The sequence below is a fragment of the Eurosta solidaginis genome, chromosome 2, assembly GCF_040869045.1.
Source record: "Eurosta solidaginis isolate ZX-2024a chromosome 2, ASM4086904v1, whole genome shotgun sequence".
In the NCBI taxonomy this organism is placed as follows: domain Eukaryota; kingdom Metazoa; phylum Arthropoda; class Insecta; order Diptera; family Tephritidae; genus Eurosta; species Eurosta solidaginis.
The window spans coordinates 52,027,961-52,051,204 of record NC_090320.1 but is presented as its reverse complement, the minus strand read 5'-3'; the positions used below and the strand labels follow the sequence as shown (position 1 = coordinate 52,051,204).

Genomic DNA, 23,244 nt, shown 5'->3' with positions numbered 1-23,244 from the left:
GCGAAGAATCAATCTTGCCAATAAATGCTACTTTGGACTAGGTAGCCAATTGAAAAGTAAAGTCCTCTCTCGGTGAACGAAAATCATACTCTATAAGTCACTTAACGTACTCGTCCTGCTATATGGGGCAGAAGCATGGACCATGACAACAGCAGATGACAGATGAGTGTTCGACAGAAAAGTTCTTCGGACGTATACGCATTGGCGAGTACCGAAGAAGATTTAATGATGAGCTGTACGAGCTATACGCAGACATCAACATAGTCAGCGAATTAAAAGGCAGCGGCTGCGCTGGCTAGGCCATGTTATGCGAATGAAAGATGATGATCCGGCCAAGAAAGTGTTTCTATCGGAACCCGCCTATGGAAGTAGAGGTAGAGGGCGGCCCCCACTCCGTTGGAAGGACCAGGTGGAAAACGATTTAAACTCCCCTGGGTTGACCAATTGGCGCCGGTTGGAGGAGCGGAGGAGCGACTGGCGCGCCTTGTTGGACGGCCATAACCGTTTAGACGGTTAAGGGCCAATTAAGTAAGTATGTTGCAACTGGCGCCTTTATTGCTGCTTGACTGTCAGAAAAGATAGATCCTTTTCCAGGTATATTCCGGACCTCAAGTGGTTTTGAGGCCTACCAAATAGCGCGTACTTCTGCTTGAAAAACACTACGGAATGAAGGCAATTGAAATGACATGGAAATCTCTAGGGAATGCGAATAGATTCCAGTCCATACACGTAAGGTCATTTTGAAGTAATCGGTGCAGATAAGTATATTATTTTTAGCTGGAAACATGCCCCTCTTCCAATCATTCGTACTTGGAATGTTAGCGTTAAAACCACTCTAAAATTGCAACTTGCGGTGATAATAATCTATTTCAGAGTTAAAAGTTCCCTGCGGGAGTAAATTAAGGATGTAGCTATGCTTTGCTAAGTATCCCTTCAGTGCCCACATTCCTTGAATTTGAGTTGGGTTTTTGCTGACTTACATATGATGTGCATGTCTATCGAAAGCAATTTAAGATGGGGTCTAAGACCGCCGTGGGGCAGGTGTGGTAGGCTTCTTTTGCAGTCGAAGCCAACACACTAGAAGTACATCTATATATTTTAGCTATATTAAATCCCGCTTTTTTCCGCAGTAACTGAAACATGTGAACCACTCCCAATAACTCGCCACTGAACTCATTTACAAGATGATGTACAAGTTGGCAGCGTTTGAAATATGTGGATTTAATTTAATGAATTACTTGGCAAGCTGCGCCAACTAAGTACATACACAACGGCCATCATTAAAACAACAATTTGCTAATGTGCCTAAAATTCGTACAAAAGCAAAGTAGCAACTCATTAACCAACAAAGTAATGATGCGCGGAACCCTCAAATTACAGTTTACAACTAAGACTCACTTGCAATCATACAAAGTTGCAGGGACGTAGCCGCTTGTGTGTGTGAATGTATGCTCCTCAATTATCTGTAGTTAAGTTTCTAAACCCACCTTGCTTTATTGCCATACATACTCAATTATATACATATATGCATATTGGTCACTCATATGCACACATTAAATTACAACTGCCATCATCATTAGTTCATTCAATAGTGTTAATAAAATAATAATAGTGCAATAAAAAAAGATCAATCGACAGTTGAATGCTGTTTTCACCTTTTGCTACCTGAATTCAGCATCCCATGGTCATTGCAATATTTGTGTTGATAACGCGCTCAGTGGCTCAGTGGCTCTGCACGTCAATCGTCATATCAGCACTAAACAATAATCGCCAAGCTATTTGTGCATTAACTTGGTCGCCTTGTGTGGGTATTAAAGCAATTGCAGATATGAATAAGCATTCTAGCATATGTATGTATGTATGTATGCATTTTTGGTTTTTTGTACCATCAGCTACTGGGTAACACATTTTTCTCCTTTTCGCTGTTATATTTGCTATTTACGCCCCGATTCTAGTGTGGTAACATCATTCTTCACCACGGTAACGAATGTGGCAACTTTTACACCCTTTTGGTATTCTACCCGCGAAAGTAGCCGGATAAATTTTTACCCACAAACGTAGGTGGTTAAATCGAAATAACCACACAACAGCTGTTGTTCAGAAAAAGGCAAAACTGAAAAATAAAGAATTGTAAGCGCAAATAAGTAAAGATAATAGTAACAAGAAGGCTAAGTTCGGGTATAACCGAACATTACATACTCAGTTGAGAGCTATGGAGACAAAATAAGGAAAATCACCATGTAGGAAAATGAACCTAGGGTAACCCTGGAATGTGGCTGTATGACATGTGTATCAAATGGAAGGTATTAAAGAGTATTTTAAGAGAGAGTAGGCCATAGTTCTATGGATGGACGCCATTTAGGGATATCGCCATAAAGGGGGACCAGGTCTGACAAAAGAATTTGTTTGTACGATATGGGTATCAAATGAAAGGTGGTAATGAGTATTTTAAAAGGGAATGGGCTTTAGTTCTATAGGTGAACGCCTTTTCGAGAAATCGCCATTAAGGTGGACCAGGGGTGACTCTAGAATGTGTTTGTACGATATGGGAATCAAATGAAAGGTGTTACTGAGCATTTTAAGAGGGAGTGGGCATTAGGTCTATAGGTGGACGCCTTTTCGAGATATCGCCATTAAGGTGGGCCAGGGGTGACTCTAGAATGTGTTTGTACGATATGGGTATCAAATGAAAGGTGGTAATGAGTATTTTAAAAGGGAATGGGCTTTAGTTCTATAGGTGAACGCCTTTTCGAGAAATCGCCATAAAGGTGGACCAGGGGTGACTCTAGAATATGTTTGTACGATATGGGTATCAAATGAAAGGTGTTAATGAGTATTTTGAAAAGGAGTGATCCTTAGTTCCATAGGTTGACGCCGTTTCGAGATATCGCCATAAAGGTGGACCAAGGGTGACTCTAGAATGTTTGTACGATATAGGTATCAAACGAAAGGTGTTACTGAGCATTTTAAGAGGGAGTGGGCATTAGGTCTATAAGTGGACGCCTTTTCGAGATATCGCCATTAGGGTGGGCCAGGGGTGACTCTAGAATGTTTGTACGATATGGGTATCAAACGAAAGGTGTTACTGAGCATTTTAAGAGGGAGTGGGCATTAGGTCTATAGGTGGACGCCTTTTCGAGATATCGCCATTAGGGTGGGCCAGGGGTGACTCTAGAATGTGTTTGTACGATATGGGTATCAAAAGAAAGGTGTTACTGAGCATTTTAAGAGGGAGTGGGCATTAGGTATATAGGTGGACGCCTTTTCGAGATATCGCCATTAGGGTGGGCAAGGGATGACTCTAGAATGTTTGTACGATATGGGTATCAAACGAAAGGTGTTACTGAGCATTTTAAGAGGGAGTGGGCATTAGGTCTACGGGTGGACGCCTTTTCGAGATATCGCCATTAGGGTGGGCCAGGGGTGGCTCTAGAATGTGTTTGTTTTAAAAGGGAGTAATCCTTAGTTCTATAGGTGGACGCCTTTTCGAGATATCGCCATAAAGGTGGACCAAGGGTGACTCTAGAATGTTTGTACGATATGGGTATCAAACGAAAGGTGTTACTGAGCATTTTAAGAGGGAGTGGGCATTAAGTCTGTAGGACATTCACTTGTTAAAAAACAACTTGTTTATTTTAATTTTATCAAACAATTTTTTATATAACTTTTTGTAAAACATCAAAATGAAAAAAATATTTTCACTCTAAATAAATTTTAGTTGCTAAAGAATTATTAAAAAATAAAGAACGCTTTATCGTATTTTTCAAATACGATATATTGGTGACCCCGAACCAGTGAACATATTCATACGCATCATGCCGAATACACGCTCCGGAGACAATGCCGTTTCATCACAGCAATCAACCACAATAAACACGAATCCGCTATCCACAATCAGCAACACGATTGTGCCATCTTCAAGCAATTCACAAGGAGGAATTCATCTACGAATTCCGAAATTCTGGAAGGAAAACCCATTGATATGGTTTGCACAAATCGAGGCACAGTTCGAACATCACGGAATTGTGTCAGAGAAAACAAAATATTTCACGATTCTTCCTGAATTACAATCTGATATATTAAGTCAGGTAAGCGATATTATTCTGGCACAACCTCAGAATATATATACGCAGCTTAAACAACGTCTCATCGATCATTTTTCAATTTCCGAGGAGAAGAGAATCCAAAAGTTATTGAACGATTTGGACATAGGGGACAAAAAACCTAGTTGTCTTCTGCGGGAAATGCGTGGTCTCTCGCATGGTGGAGTTACCGATGACTTCCTGCGAACATTGTGGCTACAACGTCTACCTTCACAAACGCAAGCTGTTTTGGCAACATCTTCTGAAACGTTGGATAAACTTGCAGTAATGGCAGATAAAATTCAAGCAATTTCAGCACAACAACAATCAACTATCGCAGCAATACAATCGTTTCCTAATCTATCGGATCTTCAACAACAAATAACAACTTTGAGCACAGCTATTGGCAATCTTCAAAAACAACACTTTCGACGCAGAAGTCGCTCAAATTCGCATAGGCGTTACACAACTAAGTCAGCTAATACAACCGAGTGGTGCTATTATCATCGTAGATTTAGGTCTCAAGCTCGGAATTGTCGACAGCCGTGTTCATTCAAGCAACACCATCAGGGAAACTCGCCGGTCGGTCACTAGATGAAGCTAGTGGCCGATACTCTACAATTAATCGTTTACATATCTTTGATAAGTCCACCAACAAAAAGTTTTTGATAGACACTGGAGCGGATGTGTCGGTTCTCCCATCAGCAGGTATATCTAACAAAAAGCAAGACAAATACAAACTTTTTGCTGCTAATGGTACAGTTATCAACACATTTGGTACTCAACTTTTAACCCCAACTTTTGGTTTACGTCGTTCCTTTGCTTGGGAATTCATTATTGCTGATGTTAGCAGTCCTATAATTGGCGCAGATTTTTTGAAACATTTTGGATTGTTGGTGGATTTAAAAGAAGGCTGTTTGGTAGATTGTGAAACTGGTCTGAGCTCTTCCGGTAAGTTATGTGAATTAAGACAGTTACCAGCGATAAAGACTCTTGTATGTTCAACCATATATCATAAACTTTTATCTAAATATCCGGATTTAACGAATCCTTCGTTGCATCAGAAAAAAGTTCCTCATTGTGTTGAACATGTCAGCGAGACAAAAGGTCCTCCGATATTTTCAAGGCCTCGTCGTTTAGCACCGGACAAGCTCGAAATTGCAAAACGAGAGTTTCAATTTATGGTCGATCAAGGACTTTGTTGCCCATCTAAAAGTTCTTGGTCAAGTCCGTTACATATGGTATTAAAGAAAAATGGCCAGTGGCGTTCGTGCGGAGACTATCGTCGTCTTAACGCTCAAACTCTTCCTGATCGTTATCCCATTCCGCACATCCATGATTTCGCTTATGGGCTCTCAGGAAAGACAGTTTTTTCTACCATTGATTTAGTTCGAGCCTACAATCAAATTCCGGTTGCTCCTACCGATGTTTCAAAAACGGCTATAGTTACCCCGTTCGGATTATTTGAGTTCCGATATATGACTTTTGGCTTATGTAACGCCGCTCAAACGTTTCAGCGGTTCATGCATGAGGTTCTTCGAGGGTTAGACTTTTGTTTCCCTTATCTCGACGATGTTTTAATTGCTTCTGAATCCTCTGAACAACACTTATTTCATCTTGAGCAATTGTTTAATCGCCTTCAGTCATATGGTCTAACAGTAAATGTTGCGAAATGCCATTTTGGACAAGATAAAGTAACATTTCTCGGCCATTTAGTGTCTGCTCAAGGCATTCAGCCAATTCCTGAGAAAGTTGATGCAATTATAAACTTTCCGCAACCGAAAACTGTCAAGGAAGTGCGACGTTTTACTGCGATGTTGAATTTTTACCGAAGATTTTTGCCACATGCGGCGGAGATGCAAATTCCACTCCTTATTTATCAGAAAGGTAATAAGAAGAATGACAAATCTCAAATCGAATGGACACCTGAAGCTCAATCCGCGTTTGAAAAATGTAAAAATGAATTGTCTCGAGGTACTCTATTGACTCATCCTATAGATTCTGCACCGATATCTGTTATGGTTGATGCATCTGACGAAGCAATTGGTGGTGTTCTACAACAGAAAGTTGATGAGGTTTGGAAACCTCTGGGATTCTATTCATTGAAGCTAAATGACACCCAGAAACGTTACAGTACTTATGATAGAGAACTTCTTGCGGCATACCTTACGGTAAAGCATTTTCGCTATATGCTAGAGGGTCGTAATTTTATAATCTATACGGATCATAAACCCCTTACTTTTGCGTTTAAACAGAAACCTGAAAAAGCTTCGCCTCGGCAGTTTCGTCAACTGGATTTTCTCTCGCAACTTTCCACCGACATACGTCATATCAAAGGAAATGAAAATATTATAGCAGATACTCTCTCACGAATTTCGACTATTGATTCTCCGAATCTAATCAACTATGAAGAGTTAGCAAAAGCTCAAGAAGAAGATACAGAACTAAGAGAGTTAATTGAGAATCCAAGCTCTTCATCTTTAATTTTTAAATCTATAACAATTCCATCGTCGTCGAAGCCTATATTTTGTGATATATCCACATCCAATGCAAGACCATACATTCCACTTGGTTTTAGGAGAGACATTTTTAATACTATTCACAATATGTCTCATCCAGGAGCTAATGCGACAGCTAGAATAATTCTACAGCGTTTCATATGGCCGAATTTGAAAAAAGATATTAGGACATGGTCAAAAGCTTGTGCTAATTATCAGCGATCAAAAATTCATCGTCATAATCATAGTGTGATAGGTAGTTATGAAAACCCAAGTTAACGTTTCTCGCATATTAACATTGACCTTGTTGGACCATTGCCTTCCTCACATGGATATTAGTATATTTTAACTTGCATTGATCGGTTCACTCGTTGGCCGGAAGCAATTCCCTTAGTTGACATAAGTGCCCGTTCTGTGGCGGAAGCTTTATTTCATGGGTGGATATCTCAGTTTGGAGTTCCTTCAAAAATTACAACGGATCAAGGTCGTCAATTTGAATCCAATCTTTTTAAGGAACTTGCACAACTTCTTGGTTCTCAACGAATACGCACTACGTCGTATCATCCTTGTGCCAACGGTATGATTGAGCGGTGGCATCGTTCGCTGAAGACTGCTTTCATGTGTCACAACACTAAAAACTGGATGGAAATTTTACCAATTGTGCTGTTAGGACTGCGATCAAGTTTACGTGAAGATGTAAATGCCAGTCCTGCTGAGCTGGTTTATGGAGCTTCCTTGTGATTTTTTCGACGCTAAGAATGATTTGTCTCCTTCCGATGAATTTGTCAAGCAACTGAAATCTTCAATGAACTCGCTCGTTTCGTATAAATCAAATCGTTCTGTTTTCGTACACAAAGATCTTGCTACTTGCACTCATGTATATGTTCGTCGCGACGCTGTTAAAAAGTCTCTTCAGTCACCGTATGATGGTCCATATCTAGTGGTGAGCAGAAATTATAAAGTTTTTAACGTCAATATTAATAATTGTACCAAATCAATATCAATTGATCGACTCAAGCCAGCATTCGTATTTAATACTGATATTTGTGAAGATCCTCGAACGATTTGTGTTCCAATACACCCTCATGTAAGAAGTTGTATTCCACGTCATGTACGCTTTAGATCGAGACTTCATCGTTAAACAAAGTTTCTGGAGGGGGAAATATGTAGGACATTCACTTGTTAAAAAAACAACTTGTTTATTTTAATTTTATCAAACAATTTTTTATATAACTTTTTGTAAAACATCAAAATGAAAAAAATATTTTCACTCTAAATAAATTTTAGTTGCTAAAGAATTATTAAAAAATAAAGAACGCTTTATCGTATTTTTCAAATACGATATAAGTCTATAGGTGGACGCCTTTTCGAGATATCGCCATTAGGGTGGGCCAGGGTGACTCTAGAATGTGTTTGTACGATATGGGTATCAAATGAAAGGTGGTAATGAGTATTTTAAAAGGGAGTAATCCTTAGTTCTATAGGTGGACGCCTTTTCGAGATACATATCGCCATAAAGGTGGACCAAGGGTGACTCTAGAATGTTTGTACGATATGGGTTTCAAACGAAAGGTGTTACTGATCATTGTAAGAGGGAGTGGGCATTAGGTCTATAGGTGGACGCCTTTTCGAGATATCGACATTAGGGTGGGCCAGGGGTGACTCTAGAATGTGTTTGTTCGATATGGGTATCAAAAGAAAGGTGTTACTGAGCATTTTAAGAGGGAGTGAGCATGAGGTCTATAGGTGGACGCCTTTTCGAGATATCGCCATTAGGGTGGGCCAGGGGTGACTCTAGAATGTTTGTACGATATGGGTATCAAACGAAAGGTGTTACTGAGCATTTTAAGAGGGAGTGGGCATTAGGTCTATGGGTGGACGCTTTTTCGAGATATCGCCATTAGGGTGGGCCAGGGGTGACTCTAGAATGTGTTTGTACGATATGGGTATCAAATGAAAGGTGTTACTGAGCATTTTAAGAGGGAGTGAGCATGAGGTCTATAGGTGGACGCCTTTTCGAGATATCGCCATTAGAGTGTAACTGAGCATTTTAAGAGGGAGTGGGCATTAAGTCTATAGGTGGACGCCTTTTCGAGATATCGTCATTAGGGTGGGCCAGGGTGACTCTAGAATGTGTTTGTACGATATGGGTATCAAATGAAAGGTGGTAATGAGTATTTTAAAAGGGAGTAATCCTTAGTTCTATAGGTGGACGCCTTTTCAAGATATCGCCATAAAGGTGGACCAAGGGTGACTCTAGAATGTTTGTACGATATGGGTATCAAACGAAAGGTGTTACCGATCATTGTAAGAGGGAGTGGGCATTAGGTCTATAGGTGGACGCCTTTTCGAGATATCGCCATTAGGGTGGGCCAGGGGTGACTCTAGAATGTGTTTGTTCGATATGGGTATCAAAAGAAAGGTGTTACTGAGCATTTTAAGAGGGAGTGAGCATGAGGTCTATAGGTGGACGCCTTTTCGAGATATCGCCATTAGGGTGGGCCAGGGGTGACTCTAGAATGTTTGTACGATATGGGTATCAAACGAAAGGTGTTACTGAGCATTTTAAGAGGGAGTGGGCATTAGGTCTATAGGTGGACGCCTTTTCGAGATATCGCCATTAGGGTGGGCCAGGGGTGACTCTAGAATGTTTGTACGATATGGGTATCAAACGAAAGGTGTTACTGAGCATTTTAAGAGGGAGTGGGCATTAGATCTATGGGTGGACGCTTTTTAGAGATATCGCCATTAGGGTGGGCCAGGGGTGACTCTAGAATGTGTTTGTACGATATGGGTATCAAATGAAAGGTGGTAATGAGTATTTTAAAAGGGAGTAATCCTTAGTTCTATAGGTGGACGCCTTTTCGAGATATCGCCATAAAGATGGACCAAGGGTGACTCTAGAATGTTTGTACGATATGGGTATCAAACGAAAGGTGTTACTGAGCATTTTAAGAGGGAGTGAGCATGAGGTCTATAGGTGAACGCCTTTTCGAGATATCGCCATTAGGGTGGGCCAGGGGTGACTCTAGAATGTGTTTGTACGATATGGGTATCAAAAGAAAGGTGTTGCTGAGCATTTTAAGAGGGAGTGGGCATTAGGTCTATAGGTGGACGCCTTTTCGAGATATCGCATTAGGTCTATATGTGGACGCCTTTTCGTGATATCGCCATTAGGGTGGGCCAGGGGTGACTCTAGAATGTTTGTACGATATGGGTATCAAACGAAAGGTGTTACTGAGCATTTTAAGAGGGAGTGGGCATTAGGTCTATGCGTGGACGCCTTTTCGAGATATCGCCATTAGGGTGGGCCAGGGGTGATTCTAGAATGTGTTTGTACGATATGGGTATCAAATGAAAGGTGGTAATGAGTATTTTAAAAGGAGTAATCCTTAGTTCTATAGGTGGACGCCTTTTCGAGATATCGCCATAAAGGTGGACCAAGGGTGACTCTAGAATGTTTGTACGATATGGGTATCAAACGAAAGGTGTTACTGAGCATTTTAAGAGCGAGTGGGCATTAGGTCTATAGGTGGACGCCTTTTCGAGATATCGCCATTAGGGTGGGCCAGGGGTGACTCCAGAATGTTTGTACGATATGGGTATCAAACGAAAGGTGTTACTGAGCATTTTAAGAGGGAGTGGGCATTAGGTCTATAGGTGGACGCCTTTTCGAGATATCGCCATTAGGGTGGGCCAGGGTGACTCTAGAATGTGTTTGTACGATATGGGTATCAAAAGAAAGGTGTTGCTGAGCATTTTAAGAGGGAGTGGGCATTAGGTCTATAGGTGGACGCCTTTTCGAGATATCGCATTAGGTCTATATGTGGACGCCTTTTCGAGATATCGCCATTAGGGTGGGCCAGGGGTGATTCTAGAATGTGTTTGTACGATATGGGTATCAAATGAAAGGTGGTAATGAGTATTTTAAAAGGAGTAATCCTTAGTTCTATAGGTGGACGCCTTTTCGAGATATCGCCATAAAGGTGGACCAAGGGTGACTCTAAAATGTTTGTACGATATGGGTATCAAACGAAAGGTGTTACTGAGCATTTTAAGAGCGAGTGGGCATTAGGTCTATAGGTGGACGCCTTTTCGAGATATCGCCATTAGGGTGGGCCAGGGGTGACTCTAGAATGTTTGTACGATATGGGTATCAAACGAAAGGTGTTACTGAGCATTTTGAGAGGGAGTGGGCATTAGGTCTATAGGTGGACGCCTTTTCGAGATATCGCCATTAGGGTGGGCCAGGGGTGACTCTAGAATGTTTGTACGATATGGGTATCAAACGAAAGGTGTTACTGAGCATTTTAAGACGGAGTGGGCATTAGGTCTATAGGTGGACGGCTTTTCGAGATATCGCCATTAGGGTGGGCCAGGGTTGACTCTAGAATGTTTGTACGATATGGGTATCAAACGAAAGGTGTTACTGAGCATTTTAAGAGGGAGTGGGCATTACGTCTATAGGTGGACGCCTTTTCGAGATATCGCCATTAGGGTGGGCCAGGGCTGACTCTAGAATGTGTTTGTACGATATGGATATCAAATTAAAGGTATTAATGAGGGTTTTAAAAGCGAGTGGCCCTTAGATGTATATGTGAAGGCGTTCTCGCGATATCGACCAAAATGTGGACCAGGTGATCCAGAAAATCATCTGTCGGGTACTGCTAATTTATTTATATATGCAATACCACTAACAGTATTCCTGCCAAGATTCCAAGGGCTGTTGATTTCGCCTTAATATTTTGCGTCAATAAACCAATCCAGTTACCATGTTTCATCCCTTTTTTCGTATTTGGTATAGAATTATGGCATTTTTTTCATTTTTCGTAATTTTCGATATCGATAAAGTGGGCGTGGTTATGGTCGGATTTCGGCTATTTTTTATACCAAGATAAAGTGAGTTCAGATAAGTACGTGGACTAAGTTTAATAAAGATATATCGGTTTTTGCTCAAGTTATTGTGTTAACGGCCGAGGGGAAAGACAGACGGTGGACTGTGTATAAAAAATGGGCGTGGCTTCCACCGATTTCACCCATTTTCACAGAGAACAGTTACCGTCAAAGAGTCTATGCCCCTACCAAATTTGAGAAGGATTGGTAAATTTTTGTTCGACTTATGGCATTAAAAGTATTCTAGACAAACTAAATGAAAATGGGCGGAGCCACGCCCATTTTGAAATTTTCTTTTACTTTTGTATTTTGTTGCATCATATCATTACTGTGGTTGAATTTTGACTTAATTTACTTATATACAGTAAAGATATTAAATTTTTTGTTAAAATTTGAATTAAAAAAAATTTTTTTTTAAAAAGTGGGCGTGTTCTTCATCCAATTTTGCTAATTTTTATCTAGCACATATATAGTAATAGTAGTAACGTTCCTGCCAAATTTCATCATGATATCTTAAACGAATGCCAAATTACAGCTTGCAAAACTTTTAAATTACCTTCTTGTAAAAGTGGGCGGTGCCACGCCCATTGTCCAAAATCTTACTAATTTTCAATTCTGCGTCATAACGTTAACCCACCTACCAAGTTTCATCGCTTAATCCGTATTTGGTAATGAATTATCGCACTTTTTCGATTTTTCGAAATTTTCGATATCGAAAAAGTGGGCGTGGTTATTGTCCGATATCGTTCATTTTAAACAGCGATCTGAGATGAGTGCCCAGGAACCCACATACCAAATTTCATCAAGATACCTCAAAATTTACTCAAGTTATCGTGTTAACGGACAGACGGAAGGACGGACGGACATGGCTCAATCGAATTTGTTTTCGACACTGATGATTTTGATATATGGAAGTCTATATCTATCTCGATTCCTTTATACCTGTACAACCAACCGTTATCCAATCAAAGTTAATATACTCTGTGAGCTCTGCTCAACTGAGTATAACAAGAGATTTTTTTGATTATTCAGTTATTTCATCAACAACTAACGACAATGTGTTTGCCAACACTTTTCTTTTTAATGCCTGGCGAAAATTATATCCTAGGTGAGTGTTATTGTTCTGGTACATTTTATTGACTGAGCAATTTTATGGTGAGATTTCCATTGAAGTAAATTCAAAATTATATAGGGCGAATTATAGTGTGGCGAATTTTTGGGGCAATATTGTGAATTTTTACCTGAGTGAAAAAGAAAGAAAAGTACCAATCGTGGCTACTGCCTAAAAAGGACCAAAAATGAAGAAAAGGCACCAGCGAACCAAATGGGGTTAGAAGGGGTCATTATTGGTCCAACTGGACCAAAGTGGGAACCGTGAAAGCGAACAAACTACCTTTCAAATTTCTCCACAGAGACTGGTGAGTTTTTCGGTGATGACAGCGTTACCATTTGGGCCAGAATCGCGGATAAAAGAACTGGTAACGATATTCGGTTACATAACGTTCTGGGTACTATTTTACCGGTAACGCTCAGAATCGGGGCGTTATTGTTAGATCTGTTTTTTGTAGCAGTTCGTTTCGCAGAAGTAGCCGACACATTAAATTTAATTGAAATTACGACTTATTACGTTATTATTATATCTTCGAATTTTGCTATGAGGGATTTATTTGTTTTGCGGCTCTAAAACTGTTGTGTAATGCTTGATCGAAATAGGGCGTAGCACCGCCCAGTAAAAAAAAAGTCTCCCGATTTTGAGGGTTGAGGGGGCCCGCGATTTAGAGGTACTATGACATTTTTTTTAATTCAGGAGTGTCTTTAGTTGTGTAGAGGGTAATTATCATACCCCTGGGTGACTAGGTCTCGAGATATAGGCCAAAACGTGGGCCAGTGAATGCCTAGACAGTGTTTATACAATATGGATATCAAATGAAAGCTGTTGATGAGTGCTTTAGCACAGAGTAATATATTATCCAGAGACGGACAGGGACTGGGATTAGAACTATGACTGGGACTGAGACTCGGAGTGGGACTGGGACTGGGACTGGAATACAATACATACCACCCTCTGGGACAGGCAATAAGGGATGCAGAAGAATGAGAAGAAATTGAGAGAAGAGAAAAGAGAGAAGGAGATTGATAAAGATATAGAATGAGACTAAGATGGAGATAGATGAAGCGAAAAATACGGAGGGAGGAGTGAATAAAAGGATTAGGAAAAAGTGAAGAGGGGGAGAGCAGAGTCAGACGGAAAAAGCTTATTGAAATGTATGCAGATAGTCCAAATTTAGGGCAGGACAACGTCTGCCGAGTCTTCTAGTCTTTTATATAAAAGTAGGTGGTGGCTAACCGATTTCATTAATTTTTCGTCGAAGCATTCGTTATAGTGAAGGCAACGTCTTGTCGAGTTTTGTAATGATAAGTTTACCGGCTTTTAATTTTCAATTATTAATATTTGTAAATTTTATTTCATCACAAGTGGGCGGTGCCACGCCCATTTTCAAAATTTGTATTAAATTTTTATAAAGAGTTTCAATATAAGTCTACACACCATATTTCAACATCAAAATTCAAGATGTATTATTTACTAAATAATCAGGTTTTTGTGTTTTTTCAAAAATATTATACATATATGAAAATGTGGGCGCGGTTATTCCCCGATTTGGATCATCTTTAATTAATTCCGAGGAGCTCATATACCTACTTTCAATAAGATAGATCAGAATTTACTCAAGTTATCCTGATTACGGACAGACGGACGGACGGACATGACTATATTCCTTTTTTCATTCTAATCATTTTTTATATTCGGAAGTCTATATTTATCTCGATTCGTATATGCCGCTACTATTAACCTTTATGTTACCAAAGTCAATATACTCGGTGTGCAAAGCACGCGGGGTATAAAAATATGATAGTGTTAGGTTAGATTGAACTAGCCGCTCCGTGAAGACCTCACACAGACAAAACGAGTTTATAGTATTACCAGAAGTTTCCTCAACAACCAAACTAAAATATCCTATCAGAAACCAGGGCCTATGTTATAAAATAACTCCGTTCCATTGGCAAATACTAGATGGCTATGGCCTATGTTGTTTTTGTAGCGATAAGATCACCACACGAAGATTTTATTCGTTTTTGGTACGTTCCGGTTACAAGGACGATTTAATATGACCAAACCCTAGTTCCATAAAAAGCTTGGGGTCGCCAGAACCTCGCCTACCAAATATGTGAATGATACATGCATAGGATTTGCTTCGGGTAGGTGAGGTTGAAGAAGCTATGAATTACACTTATAAACCCCTTGAATCCGTTCTGGGACCTATGCTACATGCTGTTTCCAGATCTGATAGCTGTGTCACTTCTGAAAGCTACAGTCTTAACCTTGAGAGCGCATCGCATGAGCACAAAACATGCCAAATCGTCTCCTCCTCCAACCAGCACCTCTTATGAGCCTACAGACTCCCCTTTTCAGTGATAATAGTAATTTTATTTATCTGAGGTTGTAAGACCTGCACAATATATACGACACTTTGCAGCCCCTCGCTTCGTTCTACGCCGTTCCTGTTTGGTTTATAATGTGCCAGTCTTGCCTTATTTTAATCTCGTCCTGTTTGATTGGATTGATTTTCCTCGAGTGATTCTGCTGTTTAGTCAACTACTTCCACCTGAAAACCATCACAGTGATTTGAGATCTGTTTGTTTCCTTCTAAAACCTTGCGAACATAGCTCTATAGGTATATTTCTATGTCTGTCATTGGATCATCCTTGCGCCAACCTCTATTGCAACTCTCAGATACCGATCGTAACGCATGTAAGGAACTAGGTAGTCCAATTTTTAATGACGCTATACTATTATGGCTATATGGTGTGTGCTCAAGCTGCCCATATTAATTGAGTTTCTTTGTTAACGCTATGTTCTTCATCACCAGGTCTACAGGTTGAAAAAGACATACAGTGGTGCCTTCGTGGTTGCGTTTAGTGGTCCCATTATGCTAAGCGTTAATAGCCTGCATACTCTTTCTAATTTTTTTAGAAGACACATTTTTGTGCGGCTGTCCACCGAACAAGGACTCCATTGTATAGTATATAAAGTGCTGTCGAGGCCTTCTTCATTCCCTCTTCAACTTTAAACCTACACGATAGCTTACTGCTTAGAACGAATTCTATATATTTTGTAAAAAGTTTCTCATGCAGGGTCAACCCTTGTAGCTTAGGCTTAGTCCAACAACACGACATTAATTGGCCAGGTAGGAAAATGATACGAGCAGTTCTTCAAGGGCTGCGTACATTATTCAGTCTTATGCCGGGTGCATATTAATTATCATTTAAAGCCATTCCATAACTTTCTTTGAAATAACCCAACTATTTTGTATAGCAATAGCAGAAAAACAGTCAGAGGTGGTTGCATCGTCACTAATTGCCAACTTACTAGTAGTCAATTAATTATTGCAGTGTCCAAGGTTTGTTTGCAATTAATTTTTTGTTGTTGTTGTAGCGATAAGGACACTCCCATAAGGTCTTGGGGATTGTTGTTAATGTTAATGGTCCTTCGGCGGATGCAGATCCGATACGTTACTGCAACAAGCTCTATTAAGGTACTAGCCCGATCATCTCTAGATCCATGAGGAAATGGGGTTGCTATAGCCTCGGCTGTCGAAGAAACAGAATTCACCACGGTAGATGGCGCTGACAATTGGTTTGGCGAAGCTCTATATTGCGCTGGAAACCCCTTCAATCAATTTGGTATTTTAGTCACCTCCTACAACAGGCATACCTGCCGCGGCTATATTCTATGCCCACTAACCCGCTGGGGCAAATTAATTTGTATTTCGGGGCCTTAGCAAACTTGTTTTCGTTTAATGTTTCGGTACAGTAATTTAAGTTATTCCCTAAATTCTATATCTTAATACAGATATACTTCATGCACCTTGGGTTTCCGTTAGCGGTAGGTCCCCTCATACGTTGGCGTACCTCTGCTGCACCTCGTTATGGTGTACCTCTGCTACGCCTATGTTGACGTGCCTCTTCTGCGTCCCGTGTTCGCATACCACTGCTGCTCTTCGTATAGGCGTACCTCTGCAATGGCTCTGTTAGCATACCTCTGCTACGCCCCTTTTAGCGTCTGCACCCTTGCAGGTTATCGATTGTCGCCCATTCGCGAGATCACGATGGTATAGGGAACGCTCGCTCGGCGGAATGAATTGCATGTGAATAATAGAGTTGCAGTCTCCGTCAAGCGCGTGGAATTATTCTCACTTCTAACCACCAATGTCATTTGCATCGCTTTCTCCATGTTCCCTTTTGTTTTCAGTTTAAATTTACCGTTTATGCTTTGTATTTTGTGGTATGTCCTTAAGCGCAATGAATTATTAAGTTTCATTTTAACGTTCATGAATTATTACCAGGTGATTGCAATTTCACTGGCGACTATCAACTTTAACATTGGATAGTAAAATACAAGTTTAAACTTTGAAGAATTTCTACATATCTACTCGTTTTACACGTAGTACTTGTTGTTTGTGTTGCTGCTACATAAGTTATAATAGCGTAAATTATTTGCCAGTAAACCAAAGTGAGATTATAAATCTTTAAACACTTCAAAGTACGTTTTCAGTTGAATGCTTTAGACGTTGGTGAAAATAGTCAAATTTTTATGAAAAAAATGATCATATTTAGGTGTTTGTGGCAGATTAGCAAGGAAATCACTAGCAGAAAATGTGAACGAACGTTTCATCCTCCAGCTTACAAAAGCGATAGATTTATGTATCGGATAGATTTAACTTACTAAGATGATATCGTAGAGTACTGAGTAGCGTTTAGGACCCAGAAAGTGTTCGAAATCACCCTCTGCTTAGATTAATGGGCTTGGCTGATATCCCCATTGCTGGGTGTATTAACAATTTGGCCTTTCTTCGCACTGGGAATTCGATACAGTGTTTTCTGCTCGACTGCCTTTAAATTTCCTTTATGTTCACGATGCCCGGAAACCCATACTAACAAAGCCTTGGTTTTCACTAACCGATTGGTTAGGATTCCAATGCTTTCATCCATTAGCTTGGATGTAATTTTCTAAAGCTGCAAGGCACGTTAGACTGCCTGGTACGCTGAAGGTCTTGCGTTACGGTGGCGCGCAAGGCAACATCAACAACTAAGAAAAACTTTGTTTGAATTAAAAAAATAGTTCTTCTAAGCGGGGTGGCTCCTTGGCAGTAGTTTCGCAAATAACCCGAGTATATTTCTGCCGGCGTTAAGCATGTAGGTCCCGTCCCTCCAATTTGTAGGAAAAACTAAAAAGAAGCACAACGTAAATGGGAAGCGAATTTAAGCCTTACCTCTCCTCGGAGGAAACACACACCAAGTATTTTTTTTTAAAGCGGCTTCGGTTTCTGAGGGTTTTCAAAACAGTTCGATCACTGCGAAATCCAGCGACACCGTAAAACCTATTTTGGCAAAATATCAGCTCTTTAAATCCATGGAAAACTTGATATATTCACAACTCCCAATTCGTAAACATATTTTTACTTAACCATAGGTATCGGTTAATGGTGCCCTAACATAAAAAATGTGATAACTTCATAAAATAGAAAATGTAAAAAATTTAAATACAAAAAATTGTATCTTCAACATGTCAGTAATTTTGCCAACGCAAAAATTTATTGATTATGGGTATGGGGGAAAACCAACTAAGGCATTGCTCTATGACTTCCATAACCAATCACGTTGGTTGTATCTGTTTTACACGGAGTTTGCCAGGACCTCAAAGTAATTATTGGGAAATTTTTGTTTTAACGCATGATCAATTCATACACGAGGGATCTTTACAATCGTAATAAAAGTTTGGGCTCATAAGTTAAGGTATTTACATGCGTACCACTTTCATTGCATACAATCAAAAATATTTATTTACACATATCAATCATAACAATTTATTCGTACATTATACAAGAAAAAACATCGCTATTTCGACTGCGACTGTGGAATGTCACCATATTTCAACAGCTGCTTCGAAAACGACCTATCCCAAAATGCTTCGAAATTCGGTGTTCTGTCCAGTAAGGGTGATATTCCACTCAACAGTCAATGTTGTTATAAACACTCTTCATTCCATATAATAATCTAAAAATTCTTGAACTTCTAAATTTGTTATATCTGTAAATAAACTCGGAGTATTGGGTGTCTTTAAACCACCGCTTACCACCGCACAAAGCCGGTTATTGAATACGGCCCCTGCTCCAGAATCTCCAAAACTCACATCACTTTCTGTACTTTGAGCACAAATGATTGTGGTTGCTACAGTCATCGGTGTCTGTAGTCTCCCATAGAAATCTTGGCATCGACGCTTTTCTACTATAAGCATTGTAGTAGATTGGAGAAGAGGATTACGACCCGTATCACTTCCAGTTACCGAACCCCATCCACTTATTCGAATTTCCATGCCCGGTCCTAATTCGGAATCGCAAAAGTTTACTGCTCGTACTGCCAAAGTCCTTTCAAATAATGTATGCACTTTAACGAAAGCTATATCCATATATGTTGATGCTGTATCAAACTCAGGTGGATAAATTATAGTCTGCACATCGCGTTGTTGCCTTCTGCGCCTGTTTAATTGACGTATATTGGATACACCAGCTAGAACGACGATTTCGTTTTCTAATTCATCGAAAACGCAATGCGCAGCTGTAACTACCGATTTCATAGAGACTATGGTACCAACGCACAGATGCTCGTAACAGGAACGACGAAATATTGATACTGAATGTGGGCTCTGCCGTATTGCTATAGTTACGCCATTTATAACGCGAAATTCCGCATTCGTATAGTATACAAGGCAGCTAAGAACGACACACAGGATCGCGAAATGATGGCATGAACTCATTTTTTTTTAGTTAAAGAACTTTTGCACCACCTTTTAAGTATAAACTACATCGATATTAATTTTGTGGGCGCTATTTATACCTAAATTGGTCAGTCGTGTGATAAAATAGTAAGGAAATACTTTTCGGTCTAAATCTTAGGAATTCTAAGTAACAAATTAAAGTTATACAATAAAAAACATTTTAAATAAATAAATGTAAGGCGCGATAACCTCAGAGGAGATTTTAGGCCGAGCTTATCTTCCAATTTGCGTCGTGCTTCTTTTAGTTTATCCCACAAATTGGGGGGACGAGACTTACATGTTTTTAAGCGAACTCTGAACGGCATCTGCAAAGCAGATGAGTTTTCAACTTCTAACTGAAAACACTTTTTTCTTAATTGTTGATGTTACTCTGCCCGGGAGTTGAACGCAGGGCCCTCGGTGTGGTAGGCGGAGCATGGTATCACAACACCACTGCAGCTGCCGCGATCCATTATAAATTGTGTAAATTTTTGTGTGAAAGTGCGTGCTAAAATTAAAATTTTATTCATAGCAGATACCAAGAGCTTATTAAGCGTTTATATTGACATATCCTAATAAGCCTATTCAATTAATAATTAAGTGGAAAATTTTAATTCGTTAAACAAACAAATTTGCTCTATTAACATAACAAATTTAAGTTGTTTATGCATACTCCAGCGAAATGAAATGAGCGCGGCTTTGACAAAACGTCCTTTTAATTGTTCGGTTATACACACGTGTACAATGGCCGAATTTTAAATGAATATCTAAATGCAGTGGCCAAATCATAACATCCGTGATCATATAGCTCGCCACGTAAAAACATGATTTTCGGATTATGATATACGTGAACGTACTACTACGATCGTAATTTTGGATCGTAAGATACGTGAAGAGTGGCTGAACGTATATGTTACGTTCCACTTTCATTCGAACAGAAACTGGCGGTCGTATACACACAAATTTCATTGAAAACGTAAGAAAAATATTAAATTAGATCAATAAGTAAAATATAATAACAAATTTCAGACTCCTATTATTAACAAAGGTCGAATTCAAACACGCCAAATTCTAGTCAAAAGGAAATATTGGCGGAATTCATGGCGAGACATCCGCTTTGGCATCGGCTTGCTTCAAATTTAACTTCTCCAGAAAGTAACTAAAAGATTCTTAAGTTAAATGAAATATCTTTAAGAAACTGCAATAATTTTTTGTTACAAATAAATAGTACATAAATGATATGCTTGCGCTTTGTTTGATAACTCCAAAGGGTTACTGCACTCTCTTAACCGCCTTCGGACAATCTTTTCATCGCCTTCGCTATTACTGGAGCTCAAACAAAACATAAAATTACATCCATCGCAGATATTTACTTTATTTTTTTATTTTTGGCAACCAATTCTACAGTTAAAATCTATTGTGAGCTAATATGGATCGTAAAATTTATTGTGAATTGGAAATAAATTACGTTCGGTTGGCTATCGTATGTTATAATCCCATTTTGTTTATACGATTAACGTATCACGTTATTTTCTTTCGTGTGGTTGCCGATCCGTGGTCATATGTTACGATTCGGGCCCAGACAAGTACAAAAGGGTCCACTTAATTAGTTTTATTTGTTTCCAAACTGCTAACGTGTTCTATCCAAAATTCTAAAAACGTAATTAATAAGAACAACAAAACATTTAAAAACAACATTTTCTTAGAATTTTCTTATAACAGGTGTTTTATATTTTTATGATGTGTACAAAGCGTGTAGTTTATTAGTTTTATTTGTTTCCAAACTGCTAACGTGTTCAATCCAAAATTCTAAACATCTAATTAGTAAGAACAACAAAACATTGAAAAACAACACTTACGCTGCTGGTGAAATGATACCAGAGGCGATTGTCATTTAAAAGAATTGAAAGGATTTTATGCTGAAGGAAAACCGCCAATCAGTACCATATTTGGTTAGTAATATCTATGACTTTTAGCTCATTCTCAAAAAATGGTAGTTATTTACTTGGAAAGAACTGTTAAAATACCACGAAAATTATCAAGGGAGTACCTAAATACCCGTTTTGCTTCCAGTAATCACATTTCGGTGGCGGATAAATATTGAGAGCTCTATCTATCTTTAAACGTTTTTATTTAGCTTGACTTGATAGGCTGGCACGAATTTTGTAATTGAAATTAAAGTAACTTCCCGATAAGCTACAAGCTTCAAACTTGGAATATAGTTCAGAACCCGATGACAATGCAATAATAATAAGAAAAAAAAATCGCCGCTAGGTGGCGCAAGGATCGAGATATTCACAAAAATCGTATTTGTGGTCCGATTTGGCTCATATTTGGAACACATAATACATACAAGAATAGAAAGCGAACTATGAAAAAATAGGCGCTAGGTGGCGCAAAGATTGAGATATTCACAAAAGTCGTATTTGTGGTCCGATTCGGCTCATATTTGGAACACCTAATACATACAAGAATAGAAAGCGAACTATGAATAAAATCGCCGCTAGGTGGCGCAAGAATCGAGATATTCAATAAAATTTTATTTGTGGTCCGATTTGGTTCTTATTTGGAACAAATATTACATACAGAGTATATTAACTATGTTCGCATAACGGTAAACCGTAACGGCATAAACTAATCGAGATAGATATAGACTTCTGTATATCAAAATGATCTGGGTGAGAAAAGAAATTCATTTAACCATGTCCGTACGTCCGTCCGTGGGATGACGATCGCCGCCACTGTTCACAACACCCAATTCGTAAACATATTTTTGCTTAACCATACTCGTAGATGTATCTATACTGGCATCGGTCATTGGTGCCTTAACCTAAAAAATATGATAACTGCGTAAAATAAAAAATGTAAAAAATTTAAATACAAAAAAATTTTACCTCCAACATGTCAATAATTTTGTCAACGCAAAAATATATAGATTATGGGTACGGGGGAAAACCAACTAAGGCATTGCTCTATGTCTTCCATAACCAATCACGTTGACTTCTATAGGGTTGGTTGTATCACCTGTTTTACACGGAGTTTGCCAGGACCTCAAAGTAATTATTGGGAAATTTTTGTTTTAACTCATGATCACTTCATACACGAGGGAACTTTACAGTCGTCATAAAAGTTTGATCTCACAAATTAAGGCATTTGCATGCGTACCACTTTAATTGTATACAATCAAAAATATTTATTGAATCATACCAATCATTACAATTTATTCGTACATTATACAAGAAAAAATATCGCCATTTTGACTGCGATTGTGGAATGTCACCAAATCTCAACTACTGTTTCGAAAACGACCTATCCCAAAATGCTTCGCAATTTGGTGTCCTCCATTGTAAGGGTGATATTCCACTCAACAGTCAATTTACAACAACACTCTTCACTCCATATGAAACCTTAAAAATGCTCGAACTTGTGAATTGCTTATATCTGTAAATAAACTCGGAGTATTGGGACACTTAAAACCACCTTGTACAACCGCACAAAGCTGGTCATTGAAAATGGCCCCTGCTCCAGAATCTCCACAACTCGTATCACTTAACGTAATTTGAGCACAAATGATAATGGTTGATATAATCAGCGGTCTCTGTAGGTTGTTATACAAATCTTGGCATTCACACTTTTCAGATTGGAGAAGAGGTATAGGACCCGTATTAATTATAGTTCCCGTTCTAATTCGGAATCACAAAAGTCTACTTCTCGTACTGCCAAAGTCCTTTCAAATAATGTATGCACTTTAACGAAAGCTATATCCATATATGTTGGTTGTGTATCATACTCAGATGGATAAATTATAGTCTGTACATCGCGTTGTTGCCTTGCTTCACTATTTAGTTCACGTATATTGGATACACCAGCTAGACGGACGACTTCGTTTTGTTCT

The 23,244-nt window shown here is 39.2% G+C and overlaps 1 protein-coding gene across 7 annotated transcripts in view; it reads left to right on the top strand.

Annotated features, from left to right (window-relative positions):
• Nucleotides 1-23,244, top strand: part of LOC137239718 (uncharacterized) — a 442,599-nt gene that overhangs the window by 393,677 nt on the left and 25,678 nt on the right. Inside the window, exon 1 of one of the 7 annotated variants that reach the window (XM_067765335.1) lies at nucleotides 20,132-20,325. The exons of the other annotated variants lie outside the window; for them this stretch is intronic. The gene's annotated coding sequence lies outside the window, so the exon portion shown is untranslated. Of the gene's footprint in view, nucleotides 1-20,131; nucleotides 20,326-23,244 lie in introns of those variants that run through there. 7 annotated transcript variants of the gene reach the window in all.